We start from the raw sequence: 12,214 nt of genomic DNA, 5'->3' as shown, positions 1-12,214 counted from the left end.
CTTGAAAATTAATGACTAATTGATTGTTTTAATAATCTCAAGTTTTTTTTTTTTTTGAAAATCTATTAGTTTTAAAAAATTTTCTAAACATAAAATAACAAATACAATAATAATTATTAAAAAGCAATAATAAATTTTCAAATAATAAACGACAACGTTTTCATAAAAATAAAATTCATATCTATTGGCCCATGCAGGGCAATGGCCCATGCAGGTCTCGAACCTGCGACCTTCGCGTTATTAGCACGACGCTCTAACCAGCTGAGCTAATAGGCCGTTGAGCTTTTCTTCCAAAACATCTTATTTGTAGTATAAACAAAAATGATCACTACCAACCGCTTTCCATTGTTATAAGATATTATGCATATGTACCAATTGGGACTGAGCAGCTGACCCTTTCTACAATTTAAAAATAAAATAAAATATCTATAATTTTATTTTACATCAATATTAATATAGTTGTTGACCCGAATTTAACAATTTATTGTTTAAGGATAATAGCAGGGGGCTTGACTTATAAACAAATTTTCATTGGAAAAGTTCCCACTGCCTTAAGTTTTGCCAAAAAATACCCCAGAAATTACATAAAAATAATTTAACAAGAAATTGTTAAATCAATAAAGGCGGCATTAGTTAGTAATTAATTAAGTAAATTCTCCATTTCACTTCCAAATCAGCGATGGGAAATTTCTTATCAAATTAATAGTTAGGGAAAGTTGGTTCTCTACCTTTTCTATTTTGATAAATAAAATTGATTTCACTATCACAAACCTTTGCTAAGTTCAAAACTCTATATATCATTCAAGGCAATTAAAAAAGAAAACACTTAAATTCTTTTAGAAAGCAAAATGCTATTGTTGTTGTGGTAGAATTGCGAAAAATTTATGATCACCAACCCGACTTTCGCTGATGGGTTATGGGTGTTGGTGGGCGGGTGGATGGATCATGGAGGCTGTGCATTGGGTTTATTTTATTGTTTCTGTTGGCCTGAGTTATTGGTTCTGTTTATTTTACTGTAATTATCACCCGGAGTACTAGCCCAACTTGAACCAGGAGTAAGTGCTTCATACGCCCTTGAAGGAGGACTAGCTCCCTAAGAGGCAAGATTTCCTTCTTCCCATTTATCCCTGGGTGGACTCATTGGTGCATAAGGATTCCAAGCCCTGTCACGCATAGGTGTTCTCATGTCATCATGGATTGGTGTTGCTCCAGGATCTCTCGTAGGAGTCATGTATGGATGTAAAGGAGTTCGTAAAGGGTGTGTAGGTGTTTCACTTCCCATACCATATCGAGATGTATCACGAGCGGGTGCTGAAATAATCACATTATCAAATATAAAATTGCGATCGATTGTAACTACCTTCATTTGAGACTCCAACACAACTCGAATTGATTGACCTTTAATATCTACAGCACGTCCATCGTAACCCTTAAACATGTGAAGCTTTCTTTTTCTTTACCTGAACCATAGAAGAAAAAGCGCATACGTATGTAGTACGAGTTTAGGAAAGGAAACTAAAGAAGACTTAGATCCATTCTTCCGTAACTTGAAGCTACCATGAACAATCAACTAGCCGTATCACTCATTTAAAAACTTATAAAACTCCATCGAGTTCCCTCTTTTTTACCATCCCCCGATCCTAAAAAAAAGCATGATAGTCGAAATAATAGGCCTAAACAGTGTCATTAATCAGAAAGCTTACCGCTGCTATCCTATGCTAGTGCATTGAAGAACATATCAACATTAAACTCAAGATATGTAAACAAATAATAACATATGCAGAAAATTGAGTAAGAACTATAAGGAATCATCATTAGTATACATTAAAGTGCAATCGCTATGATAATGCAATGAAGAACGTATCGGCATTAAACTCAAGATATACAAACGAATAACCATATATGCAACAAATTGTGTAAGAACCGGAAAGAATCATCACTAGTATACATCAAAAGTGCAACCACAATTCTAATGCAATGAAGAACATGTGAACATTAAAATCGAGATATGAAATGAATAACGACATGTAACAAATTGCGTAAAAACAGAAAGGAATCATCATTAGTATACATTGAAAGTGCAACGAAAAACAAATCAACATTAAACTTCAAGATATGCAAACGAATAACATATGCAGCAAAGTCATAGGAGAACAAATCAAGTAGACTCATCTCTGAAGGACAAAAGAAAGTAATATAATAACCTAAAGATATGCAAACGAATAAACAATTTATTATATTATTGCAAATCACTTTCATTATTAAAAAAGCATAATGCACTAAAAATTAAACAATTTTAGTAACATGTTAAGGAGACAAGTAATATTGAAAAATAATAATTTTTTTAATGATGGTATAAGTATAACATAAAATTGGAAAAAGAAAACTTACCATACAATTTAAATTTCAAATCTCAATATAAGATTTTCTTTTTTTCATTAATTAAAAGAAATATATAGAAAGTGACCATATAAAATAGGCTTTCATGTATGAATATCATTGAAAATTGTCCATTTTGTTCCAACGGCTAGCTTATTTGTGAATAAGTTAAAAAGTAGTAAATTTATTTCAATGATCAGCAACAGCTTTCCATTGTTAGAAGAAATTATGCATATGTCCGAATTGGGACGGAGAAGGTGACCCTTTCTACAAATTTAAAAATAAATAATTTTATTTTACATCAATATTAATATAGTTGTTGGCCCGAATTTAACAACTTATTATTTAAGGATAAGAGCAGACAACTCGACTTATAAACACATTTTTATTAAAAAAGTTCCTACTTTTTTAAGTTTTGCAGAAAATACCCCAGAAATTACAAGAGATTATTAAAACAGTAAAGTTGGCATTAGTTAGTAATTAATTAAATTACAAATCAGATTGTTGGGTTTATTTTATTGTTTCTGTTGGCCTGAGTTATTGGTTCTGTTTATTTTATTGTAATTAGCACCAGGAGTACTAGCCCGACCTGAACCAGGACTAGGTGCTCCATATGCCATTGAAGGAGGACTTCTTGGCTGATACTGCGGACTAGTTCCCCAAGAGACAGGATTTCCTTCTTCCTAATTATCCCTGGGTGGACTCATTGGTGCATAAGGATTTCATGCCCTGTCACGCATAGGTGTTCTCATGCCATCATGGATTGGTGTTGCTCTAGGATCTCTTGTAGGAGTCATGTATGGATGTAAAGGAGTTCGTGAAGGATTCATAGGTGTTTCACTTCCCATACCATATCGAGATGTATCACGAGTGGGTGTTGAAATAACCACATTATCATATATAAAATTGCGATCGATTGTAACAACCTTCATTTGAGACTCCAACTCAACTCGAGCTGCTTGATCTTTAATATCTACAACACGTCCACGGTAACCCTTAAAAGGACCCTGTCGAATTTTTACAGTAGTACCGATCAACGCATCATGCCCTCCTCTTCCACCTCTGTGTCTCCCGCTAGAATCAAATGGAGGACCTTTCCTAGCAAATCTCCTTGGTGATGGTGGTACACGTGGTGGAGTCTTGAAGCTACTAAATCTTGAGAAAGAATCTGTTCAAAGGTGGCAACACAACAGCAACATGCAAGAAACCATGCAAGACAGTTGCAGCATGCAAAGAACCAAGAACACAGCTGAAGCATGCTAATGTCCATGGTGTAATTCGACTGTAGAGCCTTTGCACAGTTGACTTTTGTTAGCTTATGTTGTAATCAATTTTATTTTGTTCAGCTAAGGTTTAATTGTGTGCTTAGCTGATTTGGTAGTCACTTAGGTTGTCATTTATGTTGATGTAATGGTTTAGACACTTGCACAAGCAAGTCTTGTTTTCTTTCTAGGTAATTTGAACTACTTATGTATGTAACCTTTGTACTTATTCATGTAATGAAGTTAATCTTTGTTCATTCTCTTCTTCAAATTATTCTTTCCTTTTGTTTTAATCTTTCAAACACAAAATATTTGTTTTTGCTCCTCTGCTATTGATCGAGTAATCCAACAAATTGTATCGAGAGCCTTGGTTCTTTGAGGGCCTTTGCTGTGTGCTGATCTGAATGAGTAACTCGTGCTTGAAAGAAAAAGAATAGGAGCTATCTTTGTTGACTCGTTTGATTGCTGCAACAAGATGAGTTTTTCACCACCACCACCACCACCTGTCTTTGTTGATGAAAACTATAACATTTGGGTTGTGAAAATGAAGACATATCTACAGGCTCATGACCTGTGGAATGTCGTTCAAATTGCACAGAGCCACCACCTCTAAGAGCTAATCCAACAATAGCTCAAATCAAGCAGCATAATGAGGACTGTGCCAAGAAGTATAAGGCTATGTCATGCCTTCAAAATGGAGTTTCAGATGTCATCTTCATGAGAATAATGACTTGTGACACTCCAAAATAGACTTGGGACAGACTCAAATAAGAGTTTCAGGGGACAGACAAGACCAGGCAACAGTAATTGATCAACTTGAGAAGGGACTTTGAGAATCTAAGAATGAAAGATTCAGAAACCATCAAGCAGTATGCAAACAGAATTATGGCCACAGTCAACAACATAAGACTGCTTGGGGATGAGTTTAGTGATCAAAGGGTAGTTGAGAAAGTCATAACAACCTTACCAGAGAAGTATGAATAAAAAATTTCTTCTTTGGAGGACTCGAAGGACCTATCAGCCATTCATTTGACAGAGCTGATAAATGCTCTCTATGCACAAAAGCAGAGAAGAGCAAACAGAATGGAGGGGCATTCTGAAGGAGCTTTTTAGGCCAGGAGCAGAGAAAGCTCAAGCTCGAGCTCAAATTACAAAGGCAAGAAGCCTTGGACAGAGAAGAAAGAAAAAGGGAAGAGGAAAGCTGCCAAGAAGAAGTTCCTACCTTGTGCTCATTGCAAGAAGACCACTTACCTTGAAAAATACTGCTGGTATAGGCCAGATATTCAGTGTAGAGGCTGCAAACAGCTTGGCCACATTGAAAAGGTGTGCAAAAATAAGCCAAAAGCACAACAACAACACCAGAATCAAGCTCAGGCTGCTGAGGATGTTGAAGGACAGAAAGAGCATGTCTTCACAGCCTCTTGTTTTGCAAGCTCAAGCAAAATCAGCAAGATTTGGTTGATTGATAGTGGATGCACTCACCACATGGCTTCAGATAAAAGCATGTTTAAGGAGCTAGACACCACCTTTGTGTCCAGAGTCAGAATTGGAAATGGTGAGCTTCTTAAGGCCAAAAGCAAAGGCAATGCTGTGATTGGCACCAAGTCAGGTAATAAAACCATTTCTGAGGTTCTTTATGTACCTGAAATTGATCAAAATTTGTTGTATGTTGGTCAGCTACTAGTGAAGGGATACTCTCTTGTTTTTGAAGGCAGAACTTATGTAATCAAAGATGCTACTGACTAAGTGTTAACAATAGTAGCTATGCATAATAGAACCTTCATTGTGAATGTGAATCAGCTGCAAGCAAGGGCACATGCAGCTCAGGCTGATGGAGCAAGCTTATGGCATAGGAGGCTGGGGCATGTGAACTACAATTCACTTAGCCAGATACAAAAAATGGATTTGGTTGAAGACATGTCCAAGTTTTGGCCAAAGAAGGAAGTGTGTGAGGTCTGTCAGCTTGGCAAGCAGACCAGACTACCTTTTCTTGTCAACAAAGCATAGAGAGCCCAAGAGAGGCTCCAACTGGTCCATACAGACATCTATGGACCTATGAAGACCTCTTCCTTAAATAGCAGCAAGTATTTTGCACTGTTCATTGATGACTACACCAGGTTTTCTTGGGTAAGCTTCTTGAAACAAAAGTCAGATGTTGCTGACTTCTTTTGCAAATTTAAGGCATTGGCTGAGAACCAAGCTAGTTGCAAGCTTAAATGCTTGAGATCTGACAATGGAACTGAGTATGTGTCTTAGAGGTTTCAAAAGATATGTGTTGAAGCTGGGATACAACACCAACTAACAACCATTTACACACCACAGCAGAATGGTGTTTGTGAAAGAAAAAATAGGACTATCCTTGATATCGTTAGGTGCCTTCTGTTTGAGGCCAAAATGCCTAACAACTTTTGGGCTGAGGCTGTAAACACATCTATTTACTTACTGAATAGGTTACCAACTAATGAAGTTAAGGGAAAAACACCCTTTGAAGCTTGGTTTGGACAAAAACCAATTATCTCTCACTTGAAAGTGTTTGGTTATTTGTGCTATGTACTGGTACCAGCAGAGAAGAGAACTAAGCTGGAAAGGAAGTCCATGCCAGGGGTGTTTGTTGGCTATAGTAGTGTGAAGAAGGGATATAGGATCTTTGATCCATCTATCAAGAAGGTCATTGTGAGCAGAGATGTCAAGTTTAATGAAGGCAGCTGTTAGAAATGGGATTGAATAGATGCTAGCCTAACTGAGCAAGACCAGCATAATCTCGATCTGTAGCATGCTGAATTGAAAGTGTAACTGAAAATGATTATAATGATATGCCTGTCAGAGGCACTAGGATACTGGCAAACATATATGAAAGCTGTGCTGTGACCATGGTTGAGCATTCATGCTATGATGAATCTGTAAAAGAAAGTTGCTGGCAAGAAGCTGTGAAAGCTGAACTAAGAATGATCCACAAGAATGATACTTGGGAGCTGGTTAATAGGTCAGAAAATAGAAAGGTCATTAGTGTCAAATGGGTGTTCAGGACAAAAAATAATGCAGATGGGTCACTGAGCAAGTACAAAACCAGGTTGATTGTGAAGGGGTACAGTCAGCAGCAAGGAGTTGATTTTTTTGAAACCTTTGCACCTGTTGCAAGGTTGGATACCATTAGGCTGCTATTTACTTTGGCAGCTCAAAAACAATGGAGGGTGCATCAAATGGATGTCAAATCGGCATTTCTAAATGGATTTCTCAAGGAAGAAATCTTTATAGAACATCCTGAAGGTTTCAAAACTCCTGGTGAGGAACATAAAGTCTACAAGCTTAAGAAGGTCATGTATGGCCTAAAACAGGCTCCAAGGGCCTGGTATGACAGGATAAATGCCTATTTGACAAAGCTCGGGTTCACAAAGAGCACTAATGAGCCTACTCTTTATGTCAAGAAGGCTGGAAAGAAGACATTACTGATTGTATCTCTGTATGTTGATGATTTGTTAGTCACTAGTTACAAAAGTGACCTGATCGAGAATTTTAAGAAGTAAATACAAGGTGTGTTCGAGATGACTGATCTTGTCTTGATGACATACTTCCTTGGTATGGAAGTGAATCAAAGTAAGCTTGGTATTTTCATAAGCCAGCAAGCTTTTGCATTGAAGGTCCTGAGCAAGTTTTGTATGACAAACTGTAAGCCTGTTAGCACTCCTGTGGCACTAGGAGAAAAGCTCTCAAGCTATGGTGATCAATATCGAGTGGATGAAAAGAGCCAAAAGTCTGGTTGGTTGCCTACTCTACTTGACTGCAACAAGACCAGACATCATGTATGCAGTTGGCCTTTTATCAAGGTTTATACACTGTTGTAATGTTGCACATTTTAAGGCAGCAAAAAGGGTCCTAAGGTATGTTAAAGAGACTTTAAACTATAGAGTGAAGTTTGAAAGAGCTGAGGAGCTAAGGCTGGTTGGATATTCAGACAGTGTCTGGGCTGGCTCAACTGATGACATGAAGAGTACATCAGGCTACTTCTTCACTCTTGGCTCAAGTTTTTTTTGCTGGAGTTCGAAGAAACAACAGACAGTAGCTCAATCCACTACTGAGGTAGAGTAATTGCTACTACCTCTGCTGTGAATCAGGCTATTTGGCTTAGGAAGATGCTATGTGACTTGAATGCTGATCAGGAGGATGCAACAAAAATTAAAGTAGACAATCAATCAACTATTTCTATTGCCAAAAATTAGGTTTTTCATGGCAAGACTAAGCATTTAAAGATCAAATAACAGTTTGTGAAGGAAGCAGAAATGTCAAAGGAAGTGAACTTGATTCACTGTTGCTTAAAAGTTCAGCTTGCTGACATACTGACCACACCATTAGCTGCTACAAGATTCAAGCATTTGAAGAATAAAATTGGAGTTTGCTGCTTTGTAGCCAAGGAGGAGTGTTTAAAGGTGGCAACACAGCAGCAACATGCAAGAAACCATGCAAGACAGTTGCAACATGCAAAGAACCAGGAACACAGCTGAAGCATGCTAATGTCCATGGTGTAATTTGATTGTAGAGCCTTTGCATAGTTGACTTTTGTTAGCTTATGTTGCAATCATTTTTATTTTGTTCAGCTAAGGTTTAATTATGTGCTTAGCTGATTTGGTAGTAACTTAGGTTGTCATTTATGTTGATGTAATGGTTTAGACACTTGCACAAGCAAGTCTTGTTTTCTTTCTAGGTAATTTGAACTATTTATGTATGTAACATTTGTACTTATTCATGTAATGAAGTTAATTCTTTGCTTCTGTTTTAATCTTTCAAACACAAAATATTTGTTTTTGCTCCTCTGCTATTGATCGAGTAATCCAACAGAATCACCATTTCTATTCCCATTAGAACGCGATCCTCCTACTATACAACAAGAATTAGCTTTAACACATATAAACCCAGCATTCTCAAGGTGATGTCGATCATACACGAACACAACTCCCTTGTATATGTGCTCTACAGGGCCTAGTTTCCCTTTACAATTACCCTCAAGGATCCTAACCACGTCTTTCACAGAAACAGGATTCCTATATTTGTCTTGCAAATTAAATTTTTTATGAAGCTTGCATTTGATTTCCCTCAATTTGACAAGAGAAACCTTTGGCCGCTCTGGAACACCCTTAAGAACCTGAAATGCTTCACTTTCTACACGTATAATTACTCCAAAGCTATTGTTATCTAATAGCACAAAGTCATGAAGCTCATAGTCTCCAATTTTTGTAACATCAGTAGCTACTTCAGAGCTCTCAACAACATCTCAGCAAAAACACAGATATCTTCTTTGGTTGTATCAGATAAAATGATGAGAACATGCTGCTCAACCTTGACAACCATACCAGTTGCACCTTCCTTCGTACCAGAAACAACCTTCACGTGATTCGTAGGCTCAAAGTTCTTACACAACTCTTTTTCGTTAACAGCAAGAGTTTTAGGAAGGCATTTCATATCTAGTCTAATATGGACATTCTTTTCCTCAACCTTTTCAACCCATCCCTTTAAATTTTTTAGATCCCCCTTGACAACAATAACTGCATCACCTTTCATAAAATGGGTTTTCTTTCTGTTTGTAAACAAAGTTGATAAACCAACGATTTCACCTTCTTCATTATTGCTAGGTGACCGAAACTTTTCGAGTTCATCTAACGTTGGTTTTATGTTCTGAGCACTAATTGACTTCATCGACACCGTTTTGTACAAGAACCCATCTTTAAACAACATGCCCCAAATATTCTCAAAGTAATCACCAGTGATCGAATTTCGTCTACGCTCTACACGAATATGGAGAGCCTTAGCTTTATCAACATTCATAAAATAAGGAGGAGGGACGAAAGCTTTCTTCTTTGCAACTTTACTTCCTTCCAATTTATTAGCAAGTGCCTGTAAGTCAATCCTAGGAATCAATTTCACAGTGACTCTCTGTCGCACATTATCCACATCAACCACTTGAGCAAGATCCCCCTTGTATGTCCCAACCTTCATTCTGACCCAGGTATCTCTAGAAAGATAAACCGCTGTACTTTCTGCTGATAAAACACCAGTCATTTCTCTTATTGGAACAAGCATAATCTTTGCTGCAAATAGGGTACGCAGACCTTTGACAGCCTCTCTCACATGGGCTTCCTTGTCTGCTTCGATATAAATATAATTTTTAAGGTGATCAAGGGCAATCATAGACCTGATTTGTAGTTCAGATCCTTTATCAATGTATTTTTGCATGAGGCAAGCTGCAGTTTCTCGTTCACGACCAATCACACATTTCACCATCCATAGCTTTGGATCTCTTACCGAAGGCAAAAGTGCTTGCTGCTCCACGACAATTGTCTCCTCATCATATTCTGTGTTACTTGATCTTGCATACCTAGCCTGAATGCTTCTCTTAAGAGCTTCAACATCTTCTTGTTGATCCTCCCGGAGTAGTAATGGGTGACGGTGCATCCTTCTACCAACGTCTTCATCAGGTAGATCAGCTCCAGTCTCAACTATGAAATCGTCCTCTCCCTCTCCCTCTCCCTCTCCCTCATCTTCTTCCTCTTCCTCATCGCTATCGACTTGAGCTTCAAGATAAAAAAACTGAGAGGCAACACGAGGAGCCTTGCTATGCTTTTTCCCACCGCCGCCATAAAGCTCATCGTCATCCTCTTCGTCGTCCTCATCGTCCTCCTCTGCCACGTCATCGATGAAATCAAATCTCTGCCACTTCTTACTTGAAGTGCCACGGCCTCTCCCTACATCTACGTCCTCGTCATAATCCTCATCGTCTAAAAATTGGTCCTCATCTTCGTACTCTTCGTCTTCAATGTCATCATCTTTCCCACCTCTTACTCTGAACATTGCAACAACTCTATTGAGGTTCTAAATTATTTTTCTTTCCCTCCACAACTATTGTTGAATTAAGTGTATTACATGGTTGAAATTTAACCCAGAAGATCAAATTTATTGAGTAATTTTATAGTGGTGATTAGTTTTGTACTTTGAATTAGATTATGATTCTAACTATTATTCGTCTAGAGTCTATATTTTTTTATTTTGTATTAATTATTTGTAAAATCTAATTTAAAATCTAATTTATATTTTAAATATTATTAAAATATAACCATTACAAATTTAAATATATAATATTTTATATTTGAAATAAATTAAAAAAAAACTAAGGGAAACGGAGGAATTTTTTTATAGTAAATTTTTCTATGAGACTACTATCTAAAATGACATTTCATTATAAAAATTAAATTATTTTTTATGTTTTATTTTACCTCACTAATATTTTTCTATAATAGCAATAACTATAAAATAAGAAACATACACTTTACTAAATTAGTTCACTGTAATAATCTTGTAATAATCTTTTGTCTTAAATTTTAGTAAAATTAATTTTATTCTTAAATAATATAAAAATAAAAAATTTAATTAAGATATTATTTCAATAAAATGTTTAAATTTTATATAAAACATATTAACTATATTTAATTAAATAAAACAAATTTTAATAAATGAAATTATATTAGTAAATTTTATCAAAGATACAATCTAAATCTCACTTGTTAGTGCTATTAAATATTATAAGAAATGTATAATCTTGAATTTTATTTTATTTAAATTGAGGTATGCAACTGACTTGGTAAATTAGTAAGAGCCCTTTTATTGGTTATGACAATATTAGAAACAATAAAATTACATGATGTAAATTTTTTTTTATCAATAATTGGTTGGGTGTAATGATAAGGCATATTATACTTCTAAAAGAAAAATCCAAGTTTGAACTTTGAAGACAATATTGTTGGGAGGGCAATCATAAACTCATACGTACCATAAAACGAACATAAAGAAATCCAAAAAAAAATTACATGATACAACGGTTTGAATATGATATGAAAAATAACTAAAATATAGTGATCACAATCGATTGCGATATAAATAGTTGGAAATGTAAAATAATAGCCGATAGCATCCGATCGTTATTTAAATCATAGGAAGCATTCCATTGTTAATATTTGATGCACAATCATCTATAAATACCAACAATCATATATCCTTCCTTCATTAAAATATCATGGAAAATTAATTAAAGAAAATTATGAAATTGGAAAATGAAAATAATAAAAAATGATAAATGATAAAATAAAGAAAATATCATCATTTTCATCATCTTTCCCAAAATTAAAACATGGAAACCCTAGCCATGGAAACCTAAGCTCAAGCCAACTTATTTTGCTTAATTAGGTATGTTTCTTTGCCCTGTTTTTAGTAATTTTTATATTTCTGAGATCGTAATAACCTAATCTAGCTATCTTGGGGATTAATTTGTAAAGTTATTAAGGTATTAAAGTTTTTTCATGGATGAATATGCATGAATTATGAAGATTTATGGTAGAAAATGAAAGGTTGTTGATAGATAAATAACTTTTGTAAATGGAATTTTGATGAAATTATGATTTAGAGGCTAAATTGAAAAGTTGTAAAATTCATAGAAAAATTTTGATTTTTGTGAAATACATGGACTGTTATTCTTATAGGTAAAAATCGGTTAGGCTTGGAATAAGGATTAAGTTGCATGAATTTCATTT

At 35.6% G+C, this 12,214-nt stretch overlaps 1 non-coding gene and 1 pseudogene across 1 annotated transcript; both read right to left on the bottom strand.

Moving 5' to 3' along the window:
- Positions 1–202: 202 nt before the first annotated feature.
- On the bottom strand, positions 203–276 carry TRNAI-AAU (transfer RNA isoleucine (anticodon AAU)). The gene has a single exon. It is a non-coding gene; the product is annotated as a tRNA-Ile (tRNA).
- A 2,618-nt stretch (positions 277–2,894) lies between these two features.
- On the bottom strand, positions 2,895–10,481 carry LOC105771205 (putative transcription elongation factor SPT5 homolog 1; annotated as a pseudogene).
- Between the last annotated feature and the right edge of the window lie 1,733 nt (positions 10,482–12,214).

Source organism: Gossypium raimondii, chromosome 5 (assembly GCF_025698545.1).
Source record: "Gossypium raimondii isolate GPD5lz chromosome 5, ASM2569854v1, whole genome shotgun sequence".
Classification (NCBI taxonomy): Eukaryota; Viridiplantae; Streptophyta; class Magnoliopsida; order Malvales; family Malvaceae; genus Gossypium; species Gossypium raimondii.
This window is presented reverse-complemented; position numbering and strand designations above follow the sequence as displayed.